Source organism: Sus scrofa, chromosome 8 (assembly GCF_054392235.1).
Source record: "Sus scrofa isolate SSC_HxYL_T2T_F1_AM1 chromosome 8, Sscrofa_HxYL_maternal_Yorkshire_Landrace_v2.0, whole genome shotgun sequence".
NCBI classification, from domain to species: domain Eukaryota; kingdom Metazoa; phylum Chordata; class Mammalia; order Artiodactyla; family Suidae; genus Sus; species Sus scrofa.
In genome coordinates, this window is record NC_139390.1 from 73,478,184 (window position 1) to 73,496,426 (window position 18,243).

Consider the following 18,243-nt stretch of genomic DNA (forward strand, 5'->3'; position numbering starts at 1 on the left):
GAGAACATATTCTACATCACTGTATTCCTTTGGAAGTTACTGATACTAGTCTATGGCTCAGGCTTTGTTCCATCTTGATGACTATTTCCTGCTCACTTTATTTTTATTTTTGTGTTTTTCTTTTGAGGGCCACACCCACAGCACATGGAAGTTCCCAGGCGAGGGGTTGAATTGGAGTTACAGCTGCTGGTCTACACCACAGCCACAGCAATGCAGGATCCAAGCTTCGCCTGCGACCTACACCACAGCTCATGCAATGCCAGATCCTTAACCCACTGAGTAAGGCCATGGATCGAACCCACAACCTCATGGCTCCTAGTCAGATTTGTTTCTGCTGCACCACAACGGGAACTCCCTGATCACTTTAAAAGCAATGTATATTCTAAAGTTGCTGGTGCCCATGTTCTACAAATATCCATTAGATCAACTTAATTGTGTCATTCAAATTTCCTCTATTTTGTCAGTTAAAAACAAATGTGAAAACCTGTAACTGTGATTGTTGATTCATTTATTCTCCCCTACTTCTGTCAATATTTATTTCATCTATTTCGAAGATCTGATTTTAAGTGCATACACATCTGAGACTCATATTTTCTTGAAGATTGGCCTGTTAATTAGTAGGACATGACCCTAACTTATCTCAAATAATATGCCTTGGGGTTTTTTTGGCCACGACCATGGCATGTGGAAGTTCCTGTGCCGGGGTTGAACCCATGCTACAGCTGTAACCAGAGCCACAGCAGTGACAACGCCAGATCCTTAACTCGCTGAGCCATGAGGGAACTCCTAACATGCCATGATTTGAACCATACTTTGTCTAATATTAATGGACACATGTAAGCCTCTTCTGCTTAGTATTTACATGACATAGGTTTACCATCCTTTTCTATTTTTAAATATTTATTTTTTAAAATTTATTTTCTGTTATTTCCCCCAACACACTTCCCCCCCCCCCCAGTGTACAGCATGGGGACCCAGTTACACATACATGTATACATAATTTTTACTCCCATTGTCATGCTGCATTGTAAATATCTAGACATAGTTCTCAGTGCTACACAGCAGGATTTCAAAGTAAATCCATTACAAGAGCAATAGTTTGCATCCGTTAACCCCAAGCTCCCAATCCCTCCCACTCTCCCCCTCCCCCTGAGCAACCACAAGTCTATTCTCCAAGTTCTTGATTATCTTTTCTGTGGAAAGGTTCATTTGTGCTGTATATTAGATACCAGATATGAGTGATATCATATGGTATTTGTCTTTCTCTTTCTGACTTATTTCACTCAGTATGAGTCTCTAGTTCCATCCATGTTGCTACAGATGGCATTATGTCATTCTTTTTATGACTGAGTAGTATTCCATTGTGTATATATACCTCATCTTCCTAATCCAGTCATCTGTCGATGGACATTTAGGTTGCTTCCATGTCTTGGCTATTGTGAAAAGAGCTGCAATGAACATGCGGGTGCATGTATCTTTTTTAAGGAACATTTTGTCCGGATATATGCCCAGGAGTGGGATTGCAGGATCATATGGTAGTTCTATGTATAGATTTCTAAGGTACCTCCATACTGCTCTCCATAGTGGTTGTATCTGCTTACATTCCCACCAACAGTGCAGGAGGGTTCCCTTTTCTCCACACCCCCTCCAGCATTTGTTATTTGTGGACTTATTAATGATGGCCATTCTGACTGGTGTGAGGTAGTATCTCCTGGGAGTTTTGATTTGCATTTCTCTACTAATTAGGGATGTTGAGCATTTTTTCATGTGCTTGTTAGCCATCTGTACATCTTCCTTGGAGAAATGTTTATTCAGGTCTTTTGCCCATTTTTCAATTGGGGTGCTGGTTTTTTTCCTGTTGAGTTGTATAAGTTGTTTGTATATTCTAGAGATTAGGCCCTTGTCAGTTGCATCATTTGAAACTATTTTCTCCCATTCTGTAAGTTGTTTTTTTGTTTTCTTTCTGGTTTCCTTTGCTGTGCAAAAGCTTGTCAGTTTGATGAGGTCCCATTGGTTTATTTTTGCTCTTATTTCTGTTGCTTTGGGAGACTGACCTGAGAAAATATTCATGATGTTGATGTCAGAGAATGTTTTGCCTGTGTTCTCTTCCAGGAGTTTGATGGTGTCATGTCTTATATTTAAGTATTTCAGCCATTTTGAGTTTATTTTCATGCATGGCGTGAGGGTGTGTTCTAGTTTCACTGATTTGCATACAGCTGTCCAGGTTTCCCAGCAATACCAGCTGAATAGACTCTTTTTCCCATTTTATATTCTTGCCTCCTGTGTTGAAGATTAATTGACCATAGGTGTCAGAGTTTATTTCTGCGTTCTCTATTCTGTTCCATTGGGCTGTAGGTCTGTTTTGGTACCAGTACCACACTGTTTTGATGACTGTGGCTTTGTAATATTGCCTGAAGTCTGAAAGGTTATGCCTCCTGCTTGGTTTTTGTTTCTCAGGATTGCTTTGGCAATTCTGAGTCTTTTGTGGTTCCATATAAATGTTTGGATTGTTTGTTCTAGTTCTGTGAAAAATGTCATGGGTAATTTAATAGGGATTGCATTGAATCTATAGATTGCTTTGGGTAGTATGGCCATTTTTACAATATTAATTTTTCCAATCCAGGAACATGGAATATCTTTCCATTTCTTTACATTTTCTTTAATTTCCTTGATTAAAGTTTTATAGTTTTCAGCATATAAGTCCTTTACCTCCTTGGTCAGGTGTATTCCCAGGTATTTGATTTTTTGTGATCCAATTTTAAAAGGTATTTTTGTATTCCTTTTCTAATACTTCATTGTTAGAATACAGAAATGTGACTGATTTCTAAATGTCAATCCTGCTACTTTGCTGAATTTGTTGATCAGTTCAAGTAGTTTCTGGGTTGAGTCCTTAAGGTTTTCTGTGTATAGTATCATGTTGACTGCATACAGTGACAGTTTTATCATTTCTCTTCCTATATGGATGCCTTTTATTTCTTTTGTTTATCTGATTGCTGTGGCTAGGACTTCCAAAACTATGGTGAATAGCAGTGGTGAGAGTGGTCATCTCTGTCTTGTTCCAGATTTTAGTGCAAAGGCTTTCAGCTTTTCTTCATTGAGTATCGTATTGGCTGTGGGTTTGTCATAAATGGCTTTGATTATGTTAAGGAATATTCCGTCTATACCCACTTTGGTGAGAGTTTTTATCATGAATGGATGTTGGACTTTATCAAATGCTTTTTTTGCATCTATTGAGATGATCATGTGGTTTTTGACTTTTCTGTTGTTAAGGTGGTGTATGACGTTAATTGATTTGCATATGTTGAACGATCCTTGTGAACCTGGGATGAATCCCACCTGTTCATGGTGTATGATCTTTTTGATATGTTGTTGGATTCGGTTGGCTAAAATTTTGTTGAGAATTTTTGCATCTATATTCATCAAAGATATTGGCCGATAGTTTTTTTGGTGATATCTTTGTCTGGTTTTGGAATTAGGGTGATGGTGGTGTCATAGAATGTCTTTGGGAGTGCTCCTTCTTCTTCAACCTTTTGAAAAAGTTTAAGGATGATGGGCACCAGTTCCTCTTTGTATGTTTGGTAGAATTCACCTGTGAAGCCATCTGGTCCTAGACTTTTATTTGTAGGGAGTGTTTTTATGATGTATTCAATTTAATTTCTAGTGATCAGTCTGTTCAGTTGGTCTATTTCTTCTTGATTCAGTTTTGGCAGGCTGTAAGACTCTAGAAAGTTGTCCAAATCTTCTGGATTGTCAAATTTGTTGGCATATAATTGTTCATAGTATTCTCGGGTTTTTTGTATTTCTGCAGTATCCATTATGATTTCTCCTTTTTCATTTCTTATTTTATTTGGGTTCTTTCTCTCCTCTTCATAGTGAGTCTAGCCAGAGGTTTGTCAATTTTGTTTACCTTTTCAAAGAACCAGGTCTTGGTTTTATTGATTTTTTTCTATTGTTTTTTGAATCTCTATTTTATTGATTTCCTCTTTGATCTTTATCTTACTCATGTTTCTCTTCACATTGTATAAATCTTTTGCTTTTTACCATCTTTTTCTTTCAATTTGGCTTTATATTTAAAGTGCGTGTCTTATAAAGAGTATATAATTGGTTATTGCTTTTTTATCCAGTTTCAACATTTGTCTTTTTTAAATTTTCTTTTTTCTTTCTTTCTTTTTTTTTTTCTTTTCTTTTTTTTAGGAGTTCCCATCATGGTGCAGCAGAAACAAATCTGCCTAGGAACCATGAAATTGAGGATTCATCCCTGGCCTTGCTCAGTGGATTAAGGATCCAGCATTGCTATGCACTGTGGTGTAGGTCACAGACAGGGTTCAGATCTGGCGTTGCTATGGCTGTGGTATAGGCTGGCAGCTATAGCTCTGATTCGACCCCTAGCCTGGGAGCCTCCATATGCCATGGGTGTGGCCCTGAAAAGACAAAAGACAAAAAAATAAAATAAAAAATTTTCTTTTTAAGGTGTAACCTGGAGCATATGATAGTTCCTGGGCGAGGGTTGAATCAGAGCCTTAGCTACCAGCCCACACCACAGCCACAGCAGCACCAGATCCTTAACCCACTGAGCAAGGCCAGGGATTGAACTGGAATCTTCATGGATACTAGTCAGATTCTTAATCTGCTGAGCTACAATGGGAACCCCTCAGTATTTGTCTTTTAATTGAAATTTTAGTCTATTTAAATATGGTATGATTATTGGTATGGTTGGGTTTAAATCCACCCACTTGCCTTTTTGTTCTGTATTTGTTTTCTGTGTTTTTAGTTCCCTCCTTCCCTTCTTGAATTAAACATGTATCCTTCCTTTCTCTTTCCTTTATAGAATACTTAGCTAATAGATATATACCATTTTGTGTTTCCATGAAAATCATACTATATATCCTTAATTTATCTGGTCTATTTAGAATTATTATCCTATCTCTTACACATAACAAGATTATTTTACATTAATCTCCCCTACTCTCCATTTATCTCCCCTACTGTTCTTTGTGCTAATGTTTTCACATATTTTATTTCTACATAAGCCTACTGATTTATAAAGAAAAAATACACTTATATGTACTAAATATAAATAATATAAGTCTTTTTTTATAATATAAATCTTTTTTTTCCTGAGTTGCTTATGAGACTTTCTCTGTATCTTTGGTATTAGCTGACTGACTGTAATAGACAAAAGTGTGATCATCTTTATAATAATCCAACTCATTGTACACTGAATTTCCTGGATTTAACATTGGTTTTTGACCAAGTGTTGAAAATGTTCTCAATACTTCTTTGACTATTTTTATTTTCCATTTTCTCTCTTCTCTCTTTCAGGAACTCCAGTAACTAGGGTGTTAGATTATTTGATATTACCCCTCGGCCATTGAGCCTTTGTTAAACTTTTTTTTGAGTGGTTCAGTTTGGAACATTTCTATTGACTTCAAATTCACTGAACTTTTCTTATATCCAATTTGTTTCTACTGATAATCTCATCCAATGAGTTTTTTATTTCAAGATTTTGAAAATTTAAGTGCTGGGATTTCCATTTGATTTATTAACAATTTTCTTATCTTTCCAGAAATTTTCTAACATTGTACTCAATATATTAATCATGATACTAAAAAGCATTCAACATATTTAATCCTACTTATTTTAAAATTCTTATCTGTTCATTCCAGTAAATTGTGGGTCTGTTTCTATTGACTGATTTTATTTTTGAGTATGGGTATCATTTTTTGTATGATCAATTTGACTCGCAGCAGAGTGTCTAGATTAGACATTCTTTCTGAGTGTGTCTGTGAAAGTATTTCCTAATGAGACTAACATTTGACTCAGTGGACTCAGTAGAGATGGCCCTGTCCAGCATGGGCAGGCAGCATCCAATCCACCAAGAGCCTGGACAGAACAAAAGTCAAAGGAAAGATAAGTGTTGGGTGATCTAAAGCTTCCTTTGCCCAAATAAAATGTAAAAAAGAAAATGCATGATCTTTTTGAACACACAGTTACTAAAGTATATAAAATTAAAAGTCTGTCTTTTTTTTTTTTTTAAATAGCCACACCTGCAGCATAGGAAATTCCCAGGCTAGGTGTTGAATCGCAGCTAGAGTTGCCAGCCTACACCACAGCCATGGCAACACTGGGTCTAAGCCATGTCTGCAACCTACACTGCAACTTGTGGTAATGCCAGATCCTTAACCCACTGAGTAAGGCCAGGGATTGAATCCACATCCTCAAAGACAATGTCGGTCCTTAACCCACTGAGCCACAATAGGAACTCCATCTCTTTAATGTACTGCAGCCTTTTGTTCAAACAGGCTGGAATGTAACCTCTTTTGGTATAAAAAAAATTTTTTTTAAATAACAGATTCCATAACATTTTAAAATCTCTATGGCCATCTTATACATGATTCACTAAATGGATCTTTCCTTGATTCATTTCATGTTGCTTGTATTGTGGTTAGGGACTGACTAATTATGTGTTCCAATTACAGTTTACTAGACCTGTGATCTTAGATACCTAACTTCTAAGTCACCTTTTCCTCATCTGAAAAATAGGAATAATTGCATAGTTTACCCATAGGGCTGTGGTGAACATATACAATGTATTCCATGTAAAGCACATAAGTGTTTTGATACTGTTACATGAATAAGGTAAAGCTAACAGGACATTTTCTAACTAGGTGACTCCTTTAAGATTTAGTATAATTAGAATCTGTTAAATACATAAAACTTCTTATATTTTGCTAATCTAATAATAGAAATAAGGGGAGAAATTTGAAGTTCTGGACAATCAATGTGGAAAAGATCAGATATGTACCTGAAGGAGACACAAAATTCTAGACTTCTGATTATTGCAAACTGCCATGTAGAAAATACCCATTTTTATTTAAACTGTTAAAGCTATAAGGCAAACAGGAAAAATGTTGTCATTGTCATTTACCTGAATGAATGGGCGATTATACAAGACTAAGGGAATTGCCCAGGGTAAATGAGTGAGTGTGATTCAGATCCTGAATGCAGGACTCTGCAGGCCACTTCCTTCTCTGCATGAGGAGTGTCATTGGGGGAAATGTACTCAAGAGAAACCACAGGAAGTGCCTACAGAGCTCTGTGTGACACAGAGAGGGTAGCAGTATGGTAGACAATGTTTTATATCAAAATATTTAGATTCTATTAAAATATTTTAGAAAAAATGTAATAGTTCATAAAAAAGGAAATCATTGATTTTTTAAGGTTTCTTATTTAATCCCTACTAGTTTGAATTTGAGAAAATAAATTATTTATTTTGCAGAAGGCAAGGACATTTTGGAATGAAAATATTTGGAATATACAAACATAAGCTGTTTGTAATATACATCAAATATGGCAATATGGACTACATAAGCTATTTGTGACATATCAAATATGGGGATTTCCATCATTTGAGTCATATGAAAAGTAAATTATTAATAAAATGTGATATGCAATTCAAATTTTCCTAATAAAATTATGTTGCATGCATATGGGGCACAGGTAATAAATAGGGATTCTCAGCAATTGCCTTTTGAGTTTCATGCTAGGTTTAACTGATAAAGACACCAGGACATAGCCAAAGCAATTTCTCAAAAGCCTAATTTGTTCACTCAGTAAGTATTTATTAAGCACATACTTGGTGCCAGAGTAAGCAAGGTCCATTCCAGGGAAGAGTGTGGTGGACATGGCACTGTCTGGCCATGACTTCTGGGCCTTGCTGATGCTGACTCTGGGCATGAGAACTTTATGACCACTTTCCTTTTAACAGCTGGGGGTCAAGTGTGCCATGGAGACTGGTGAATTGACAACCACTAGGATTCTATAAAACGTTGACACATAGGTTTCTAACTTTTTTTGCAGGAATCCACAGTTACTAAAGTCACTTCTAGTTGGATATACAACATTTACGGAGGCTTTGAAGAAATCCAGAAATTTGTCTGCATACATTCCCTTAGAGGGAAGACATCAGAGGATTTCTTAAAATAAAAATTCTTCCTTAGCTTTGACATGCCTGTAAGCCTAATAATGGCTAGAGCATTTCTTATAGTTTTCAATTCACACACACACACAAAAGAGTGATAATGCCCAAAGAAAGTGAGTGTATTGAATTTCTACAAACTGTCTATTTCTAATATAGATCAAATTTGTATATATTACAAGATGAGTAAATAAGATGTGGAACAAGATACTTCTGCTCTCGCATTGAGGTAACAGTGAGTTAGTCTCCTACTGTTGCTTCCCATAGCCTGGCTTACCATGTGCATTTCCTTACCATTAATTCTAATCCTTTAATGAGAATAAACTCAAGGGATTTTTATTACATTAATTGCTAAACTTGTTCTGGTAGGAATTTTCATCCCCATTTAATACCCAGTCTGAGAGAATTACAGTTGAAAGTGTACAGAGAGATCATCAAAACCATTCTGTCGGCTACAGAAAAATCCCCTCTGTTCCACCTCAGTCTGTGGTCATGCAATATCTTGAATATCTGCAGACATAGGTGTTTTTAACTTGAAGCATTTTTTCCTTATAGATTATTTTAATGCCTTGATATATTACTGTTCACTGCTGCCATCGAGTTCCCCCAAATGAAACTAAACTTTCTTTCATATGGCAGACTATCCAGCTTCTGAAGGCCACTCGTGACCCCTTAATGGGCAAAACACCCTGGTTGCTCTTCCTGTGGTTATCCTTGCTCTTTGAAGGACAACCATGTGCTGAAGACTTTGGAGAGAGGGTTCTTTATCTATAATTTTTGCTCTGTTAGGCAAGGGTGTTCTCGATTTAATAAGATTCTATGCATTTGAATTAAAGTTAACACAGCAATGGAACAGCAGCTTCTCTTGCTTGAATTCAGCCAGAATCACAGCTTGTTAGTTAGCACTTGGGGGGTTGTGTGGAGGGTGAAGTTAGATCACTAATCAGAAAGAATAATTACTCCCTCTGGACACTGCTTGACTTCAAAATTCCCTACTCATTTTCAGATTTAACTGATATTAAGCCCCTGTCTGATTCTAATTACTATGTAAGGTGGTTTTGTACACCTTTATATTGGTTGAGAAAGCTAATTATCTGAGGAAGCCTGAGGCTGTGTGGCAGGAAGAGGTCTCATTTACTCAAAGCTTCAGCTTTGACACTGATGAAACCATCATTTATGAAGTTGGACTGTATTATGATGTTTTTATACGTTTCATTTCACTTTATTCCCAATTCTGGATATAATTATCTTTATTTTCACTTTAAAGATAGAAAACTGAGATGAGAAGGTATTTGTCACTGACAACCAATCAAGACAGAAAGATGTACGAACCCATCTGTCAAATCCACAGCACCTGCCATCTCATTTAGCTTGGGAGTATCCAGAGCTGACATCTTCATTATTTCTGTTGCCTTGTGTTAGCTAGAATTTCAATAACAGGATAACCACCTCGCTTAACCCGGATTACTTGTGGGCCTATACAAATGGAAATCAAAGATTAAGAAAGCAAAAAGTACTCATTAGAAAGACAAATACTTCATTATCTTGCTTATATGTGAAGTCTAAAAACAGAAACAAATACAAAAACCTTACAGAAACCGGGAATAGATTTGTGGCTATCAGGAGTTGGGAAGTGGAGGAAATGGGTGATGTTGGTCAAAGGGAACTAACTTCCAGTTATAAGATTGTTAAGTTCTGGGGAGCTAATGTACAGCACGGTGACTATAGTTAACAATACTCGATTGTATACTTGAAAGCTCCTGGAAAGTTAAATCTTAAATATTCTCACAACACACACACACACGAATGCACAAAGCTAACCTCGTGAGGTGATGGATGTGTTAAGTAACCTTATGTGGTAATCATTTTCTGATACAACTATATATATATTAAACAATTACATGGTACATCTTTAATTTACCCAATGTCATATATCAAATATGTCTCAATAAAGATGGAGAAATCTTATGTATTTTTAAATGTTTAATAAATGAAACTAGTATTATTTTTAAAACCCTGTTTCAGTTGTATGCATGAATGTACATACTCAGTTATGACATATTATGTATTTTTTTCCTATGAGTTGAATTTTAAAAGATTTAACAGCTGGCTTAGAAGAATATGACCAAGAAGTGTTGGAGAGAGAATACTGGAGACAGAGAATCTAATTAAGAGGCCACGGTAATGGTCCAGGAGAGAATGAAGAACTAAGATAAGAAACTGCAATGAGAATACACAAGAAGGAAAACTTAATTATCCTCAGATGCCAAAGGGGAGGGATAAGGAAAAGACAGGGTGAGTCCCATGTTTCTGGTTGGATGAATGAGTGACAAATGACCTGATGAAAAATTAAATAAAAGTGAGGAGGGATTTGGAGGGAAAAGTAAATTCAGTTTGAATTATCCCCATCATACCCCTAAACAGAATATGCAGTTAAAGCCTTCAAGTTAAAGACATAGGTTAGAGAGTCAGAAGTAGATGATATTACACAGAGTGAGGGTGGACTAAATAGATAAGAGGTCATGTACAATGAACTGAGGGAAAAGAAGCAGCAAATATTTAAGGATGTTATCAGAAAAGTTGAAAAATAAACAAGAGAGAATGGTTTTAAGAAGCCTGGAAATAGAAAACTAGTTTTCTGAGTGGGAGTAGTCACCTCTATTAAATGCCAAAAAATGTCAATAAAGGACTGAAAAGCATTTATAGTTTTCACAATTAAGTGGCAGCTGGCAGCTTTTGTCAGGCAACTTCAGATAAGTATAAGAAATTGAAACAGTTATAAGGAAGTGAATAGTAAGTTACACAAACTCACATATGCATGCATGCACACACACACATACACATACCACTCACACAATCTGTAATCCTATCTCTGAGGAAATCTACTCTAACCCAGCTTAGTCAAAATGAAAACTGATATACAACATGCTAGTTTTAACAAATGAGGTTTCTAACTGAAGTAGTCTTCATTAAATCACTGAAATACAATTGATGTTGAATTATAAGCAAAGAAAGTTTAATGTTTCTCTGGTTTTGCGATTTTTCTTTTTCTAAACTTCTGCTACAAGTGACAGGATAAAGCACCAGTTAAGAGTGTGGATTTTGGGATTTTGGAATCAAATTGCCGGTATTCGATACCATCTCTGCCAGAAGACTAGTTATGATCCCTTAGACCTGTTATTACTCTTTAGTCTCTTTATCAGTAAAATGAGGATGTTGTTGATAATAGTACTTTGTTTTAGGAGTTGGTTGTTTAACGGTTAAATGAGATCATACATGTAAAGTGCTTAGGTTTATGCTTGAACACTTAAAAGTCCTCAAGAAATGTTACTATTTTTCTGAGTCCTCTTGAGAATAAATTCCTAGAAAGAATAAAGGGAAAGAAGGGATACTGATATTTGCTACAATTTGTTTCATATAAACTCTGCTGAAATAGAAACTGAACACGAGTATGCAATATTTTTGAGGGCTCAAATAAATATGATCAAAAGCTCAAGTTTTATTCGTACACATTCAAAGTGGCTTGAATTTTTTGAGGGCTCTAGTTTTTAGTGCTACATTTGATGGTTATACACTTTGTTGTGTCAGGTGCATCTTTAAATAAAAAACAGAGTATCGTGTTCCATAAGGAAACCAAGACGCTTTGATGCTTCCAAACATGACCCATTGATCTTTGACGCTTTAACATTGCTAATTAAAATCAAAGAGCTAAAAGTGGAATTATGTAAAAGTTTTCACTTAAATATTTCACTTTTCACTTAACATTTTTAAGATTAAAAAATGATTTTTAAAATGTTAAAACCTTTCCAACAGATTATAATCAATTATAACCAAGTGGAGTATAATCAATTATAACCTAGTGGATTATAATCAATATCCATAGTTGCTGAGAAAATGTTTTTAATTATAGATATTAAAGAAAAAAATTAAGAGCACATGGCAACATTATGTGAGATGAGTTTTGAATATACAAGATATACAAATTTGAAAATAAACCACAAATAGTTGTATTCGGTAGTCACTCACCCAAAGTTTCAATGAAACTGTAATTATCAGTTATTCCCCAATTTCAACACATTATGATATTTGATGATTCAACTAATAACTGATCCCAGGGAGAAGCCTTCAAACCACAGACTTCTTCATTCCATTCACTTCTAAGCGTATAAATAGCTGTAACATTCCAGGACCAGTCACTTTCCATTTGTTATAGCAGCATCCAAGAGAAGAAACTAACTGGAAAATTTGAGGTAAGGGAGATCTTAAATGTCATTGATATTAATTCATCAAGATATATTATATACCTTATATAAAATATATTCTCTAGATAGATATATATGCATATCCTATAAAGTGTCAAAATCAGAATTATTGAGACTATTATGTAATGGTTGCTTGAATTATAAACTTCAAGTAATGAGACAATCATTTCGGGTATATTTATTTACAAAACTTTTTCATAAAATCACCACTACCCAGCTATATAGTAAGTGCATATTTTAGAATGACCATAAATAAATCTTTGTGGGAGTGGAGTGCTCATGGCACATGAGGCTGCTACAGAGCCTCTGACTCTACAATTCTAGTTTTATGGATCTAAGTCAGCAAATAGAGGGGACATGCATTATCGGTTATTCTCTAAAGTATGAACAAGGGCCAATTTATTTGTAGCCTCCTGTTTTATCTTTGAAATTTGCTGTATTTATGTTCCATTCTATCACATACCACATTGATTTTAAGTTAAAAATTACTTGGGTTTTCCTATAAATCCTTGAGTGAAATTGATGCTCTAGAAAGATGCATCTAATTTATTCAGAGCCATTGGATTTATTCCTGACTAGACAGCAACACATTGCTATGGGTACCACAGCTTGAGGAGTAGAAAAATAAAAGGTGATAGTTGTTAATGATGCTAGTTCCTGACTATAAGACATGATCTGGAAAAGTCTGTGGTGTGGTTTATTTACCTCTTTACTTAATGTGGTTTTAAATAATCCTTCATACCAGTTTGAAGTCTCTCAATTATATGTGGTCAGCTTAAATTCTATCCTCTCCAAAATTTGTCTCAGTTTTCTTCTAAACCCTCTCACTATTTTGCTATTTCTATGTATAGTATTTATAAGCATTTGCCTTGCATTATAACCATATCTGTCTTTCCTTACTAGCTGCCAGAGGGCAGAAACTATGTCCCTGACACACTTAGAAAAATGCTGTGCACTTAGAAGTTATACTAATCGTGGGTATATGTGTTTGTGAGAAGTGTATGTGAGGGTGTGTATATTAGTGTGTGTAAAACTTTTACTGTTAATTGCCTATATGGCCCATCTTCCTACAGAATTCCGAACGTGACTGGAATTTTAAATTCCTGTTTTGTCACAATCTTAACATCATCTGGTATTTTTTTCATTCCAATTTGAATTTTGATTAATATGATACAAAATAAAGACAAACTTCAAAACTTTAGTACATTTTTCTTTTACATTTTCATTTTCTATCTCACAGATATTTAGAAAACATCAGGAGGTGATGAAATCCTCCTAGCATCTCCATTAATCACCTCTTAGCCACCCCCAAATAATAATAATGATATGGGAAATTGACATTTTCCTCAATGTAAAATTAATTATATTATCTTCAGAGAACTTTGCAATTTATTGACCTATTACCATGTGCTTACCAAGGTTCATGAAAGCAGAGACTTTCTCAACTGCTATCTATGCCATTACCTAAAACAGTGTTTGGCAATCAGTGATCAAGAAATACTTTGTGAATAAATATAGAGCAACTTGAAGAAAAGTCCCCTAGCCAACCCCCCTTTCCAATTTGACCACCTTTCCCAGACACCCCCATCCCCTGTATATTCCCGTGTCAAGAGCATCCACATCAGGACCAAGAAAAGAATTAATGACTAATGACACCGTCCCATAGGTAAAACTGCCCATTCATGTTTGATATCAAGTAGTACATACATGCATATTGTATTCAAAATACTTTAATGCAATTTCTCTGCTTTATTGTCTACTTCTCTATTATATAACATGACCATTAGTTAAATATTTATTTACCTCAGTTTTCCCTTTTATTGCCAATTAATTATACCATACACTATAACTATATGTATCATAAGATGAGTCTACAACATAAATTAAAATAGAACCAAATATTTGGAAGTGTCTTTTCCCAAATGTCAAAAATAGATGTCTCTAAACAGCATGGAATTTTGGGAGGCTGCCTGGGAACCAAGGCAAATAATCTGTCACCTAAATTAATTTCATGGTCATCGTTATATGGAATGTTGTTTTGAACTTCTTGGGATCCCTGATTAACTGCTTATCCCCACACTAATAGTTAGTAAAAACTGAGGCCATAGTTCAAGTCAGAAACTACTCTCATCACCATATACAGAAAAATATTATTCATAATTAATATGTGAATATTCATGTTTAAAAGAATTGATGAAACATGGTTGTAAAATTGCAGAACACCTTTGAATGTACCTAAAAAAACAATGTTCTCCAAATGGGTTGATGCCCTAAGATTAAGTAACTGGTCCATGGTCAAAGAACTACCTGTGACATAATTTGTACTACAACTAGATCTTCTGAATTTGTGTTAACATTTGGTCTTTCTATCACTCCTAGAATACTTCTGAAAAAGATGAAAGTTCTCCTTCTGCTCACAGCCATGTTGGCAGTAACCACTGGTTTCCCAGTGAGTATTTCTACGTTTCAGAGTATTTATGGAGTTTTTTGGTTGTTGTTGTTCTAATTCATAAATCCTAGGAAATTTTTCCTCCTCACACTGTATTCTACTTGGTAGACATGCCTAATGTCTGATTTTTAACATTATATTCTATAAATCTTAAAATCATATACTGTTCAGTGTATTAATTCCACATAGTCTTGGTACAGTGGTGAATTTGAGGCATTTGAAATAAATATTAACACTTTTTAGAAAAAATAATTCCTACAAAAATTTTCTGGAATCTCAAATCCTAGATTTTTTAAAAAGTGGATACTATGAAATAATATTACAGAGTGTCTAGTCAAATTCTTTCATGCCCATGTATATATTTCTCAGTTTGTGTGTTTTATTAGCATGAGTTGAATTAATTTCACTTTTGATCTTTAGGTCTCTCCAGAACAGGAAAGAGAAAAACGAAGCGTAAGTTACACTCTCTCTTTTTAATATGTAAGATTTCCATGTGAAATATCCTTAAGTGTAGTTAAAGATATTCCTTATACAAACTTCTCAAACTCCAGAGAAATTCTTAAGGAATTCTAGTATTAGACTTAACAGAGGTTTAGTCTTCAGCGATTTGACCTCTACTTGATAGAAATAAAATTATCTCAGTACCTCGTGTAATAGTGGGACCAGTGGAAGCTTGAATCACTCTATGATGAATTAGGTTATATTATTTTTAAATGAAATTATCTAGCCTAGTAAAGGTTCATAATTCCTCATGTCTCCATTTTGCTTTATCTCTACAAAACCCATTCCAGAAAAGGTAAAAAATAAAATAATGAGAATAATAAAAACTTGAGAATTAGGAAACACAGACCTGCTATAATGACCCCACCAGTGACAAATTCACTAAGGGTTTATTTTGGTCTAAATAGTTAATCAAAAACACTTAAGCAGAAGAAAATAAAAATCTTAAAAGGGAGGGTCTTATTTAGGAATTTGTTTATATTCAAATAAATCTCATTATCTGAAAGGAAGCATGATTTATCAGCCAAAAGTGTAGAGTGCTAAGATACAGAAATTAATAGGAATATAGATGAGAAGGTGGAGAGGGAAAGAGAGAAGAAAGAAAAGAGAGGAGGTTATGTCTAAAGGCCTTGAGTAAAGACCTTGTATAAAGGCAAAGGGACAAAACTGATGTCTCTTCTTCAACCCCTGCCCCCTCAGTCTAATACCTACAGAAGTGATTATCAGGAAAATTTGGCTATGAATAGAAAGGTACAAGAACATAATTATCTCTAAATAATTTCCTAAAATTTTCTAAAATGATGCAAATTAATCAAAGCCCTGTTCATAGTTTACATAGAAAAGGTAAATGGTTTCAGAGCTTCTAAAGCCTCTACTTAAAAATGAAGACCCACATGTTAATTTAATTTCTTTTTCTCAACAGATCAGTGGAAGTGATGAACTACCTTCACAGCTTTTTGTGCCCCCTAACATATATCCATTTTTCCCATATCCACCATTCCTAAATCCATGGTCTAGGTATTTTTATCCTCCCATTCCAGTAGCTCTGTCTGGACCTACAGCTATCCCTCCTAAAGAAGAATTATTAGAAAAGAAAAGTCCCAGTGCAATTTAGGACAAAATAGGTGGTGAGTATACAAAGCACAAAGTTTATTTTGTTTTGTTTTTGCTTTTTAGGGCCACACCTGTGGCATATGGAAGTTTCCAGGCTAGGGTCAAATCGGAGTTGTAGCTGCTGGCCTACATCAGAGCCACAGCAATGAGGGATCTACGCCCATGGCAATGATGTATCCTTAACCCACTGAATGAGGTCAGGGACCCAACGCACATCCTCATGGATACTAGTCAGGTTTGTTACCACCAAGTCACAGAAGGAACTCCCCAAAGCATGTGTGTTTTAACTTTTGCTGTCTGTGTATTGGAATGCATCATCCCACAGGGAAAAAAAAAAAAGTTACAATATTTTCATTTAGCCCCATTAAGTTACAATTTATTTCAATCTTTTTCTCTGCTAGAAATTGTTAGGTCTCTGCTGAGGGATACAAACATGTATCCTTCCATAGTTCAACCAACACACCAGTTTCAATCCCTCACCTGCTGTGATGTGATAGAAATAAGTTTTCTTATTAAAATATTTTTGCAAAATATTTTTAACATTTTCTACTACCATCAACAACTGTGCATTTAAGGGCTGAATCAGAGTACTAAAGAAGGCAAAACTTTAACCAAAATGAAGATCATAATAAAGGAACTTGTGGACCTAGGATCAAAGAGAGACTTCGGCTGAATCCTTAGAAAATCATGCATTAATTAGAAAACTCCTAGCTTCTGACTGTCACATTGAAACAAAATCTTAAAGGCTGAATGCCCCAGCTATAATAGAGGTCCCTATCATCTCATCATGTCAAAAACAAATTGATGGTCTCTTAATCACCAATGATTTTTGGAAGTGAAGACTGTAAAAGTCATATTAGGACCCAGAGGATTGTTCTAGGAAACAAAAAACTTGAATATGAACCACTAAAGGCTTCTGCCTTCTTCCCTGTAGCTACTCAGTCTTCTTGAGCAGGAAGTGTCCTAGTCCTTGAACTAGGGGAAATATTTTTGGGGAAATATTTGCAATTTAAAAGCAAAAGACTTACATGTTCATAAGTAAATGACCTATTGAGATTAACTGCTCTATACCTATGATTTATTTTAGGTCAAATTGAATGTGAGCCACTTCCTTGAAGAATAAATTGCCTTGTTAATAAAAGAAAAATAAACGTGATTGAAGCAGCATACAGTGTTTTCTCATTAATATCTCAAGCAGCTCTCTTTAGTAAACATGAAAGAAAAGATCTTGGCTACCCATTTTCTAAATGTGCACTGCTGGTAGGAATGCAAAATAAATTTTAACAGATTTTAATATACACTTCCTGATGACTAACCATTATAGGGAAGGTACTGGCGAGGAGCTGACCAAAATCAACCAGCCCTGGAATCACCTTGAATGAAAGTCTATCAGTAGCTTATGCTGTGAAGTTCTACTCCTTGTATTAATGAGACTAGAAGATGATTTAATTTAATTCAAAAACATATTGGAGTAACTGAGTCTGAATCACTCAAATACCTATTTAAGTCTGTAATTTGTAAGATAGTAAGACTGATGCATTGGTAAATGATATCAAAAACAACCAAGTCTCAAACTTAAAAAAAAACATATGGGTAATGGGTGGGATCCTAAAAATAGCATTTAAGTCATGCTTATAGGTTACAGAGTGCTTTTCCAGATCATTATATCACTGAATCTCCACATAATCTTGGCATAGGAATCATATTTTATATGTGGCAAAATTGAAGATCATGAAATTCCTGTGTCCTACATAGTCATAGACCCAATACGTGGCAGAAAAGAAGTAAAAACAAGTATCCAAATCTTACACATTTGTTTCAGTAGTTCATCTAGTAAGACAAATTCTGTGTCCTGGACTCCACAATGATGGTACCCAAAACAAGTTAAATCCATCTGTTTTCACTTTATTCAGGAAAAAAATCAAACTCATGCTAACAGG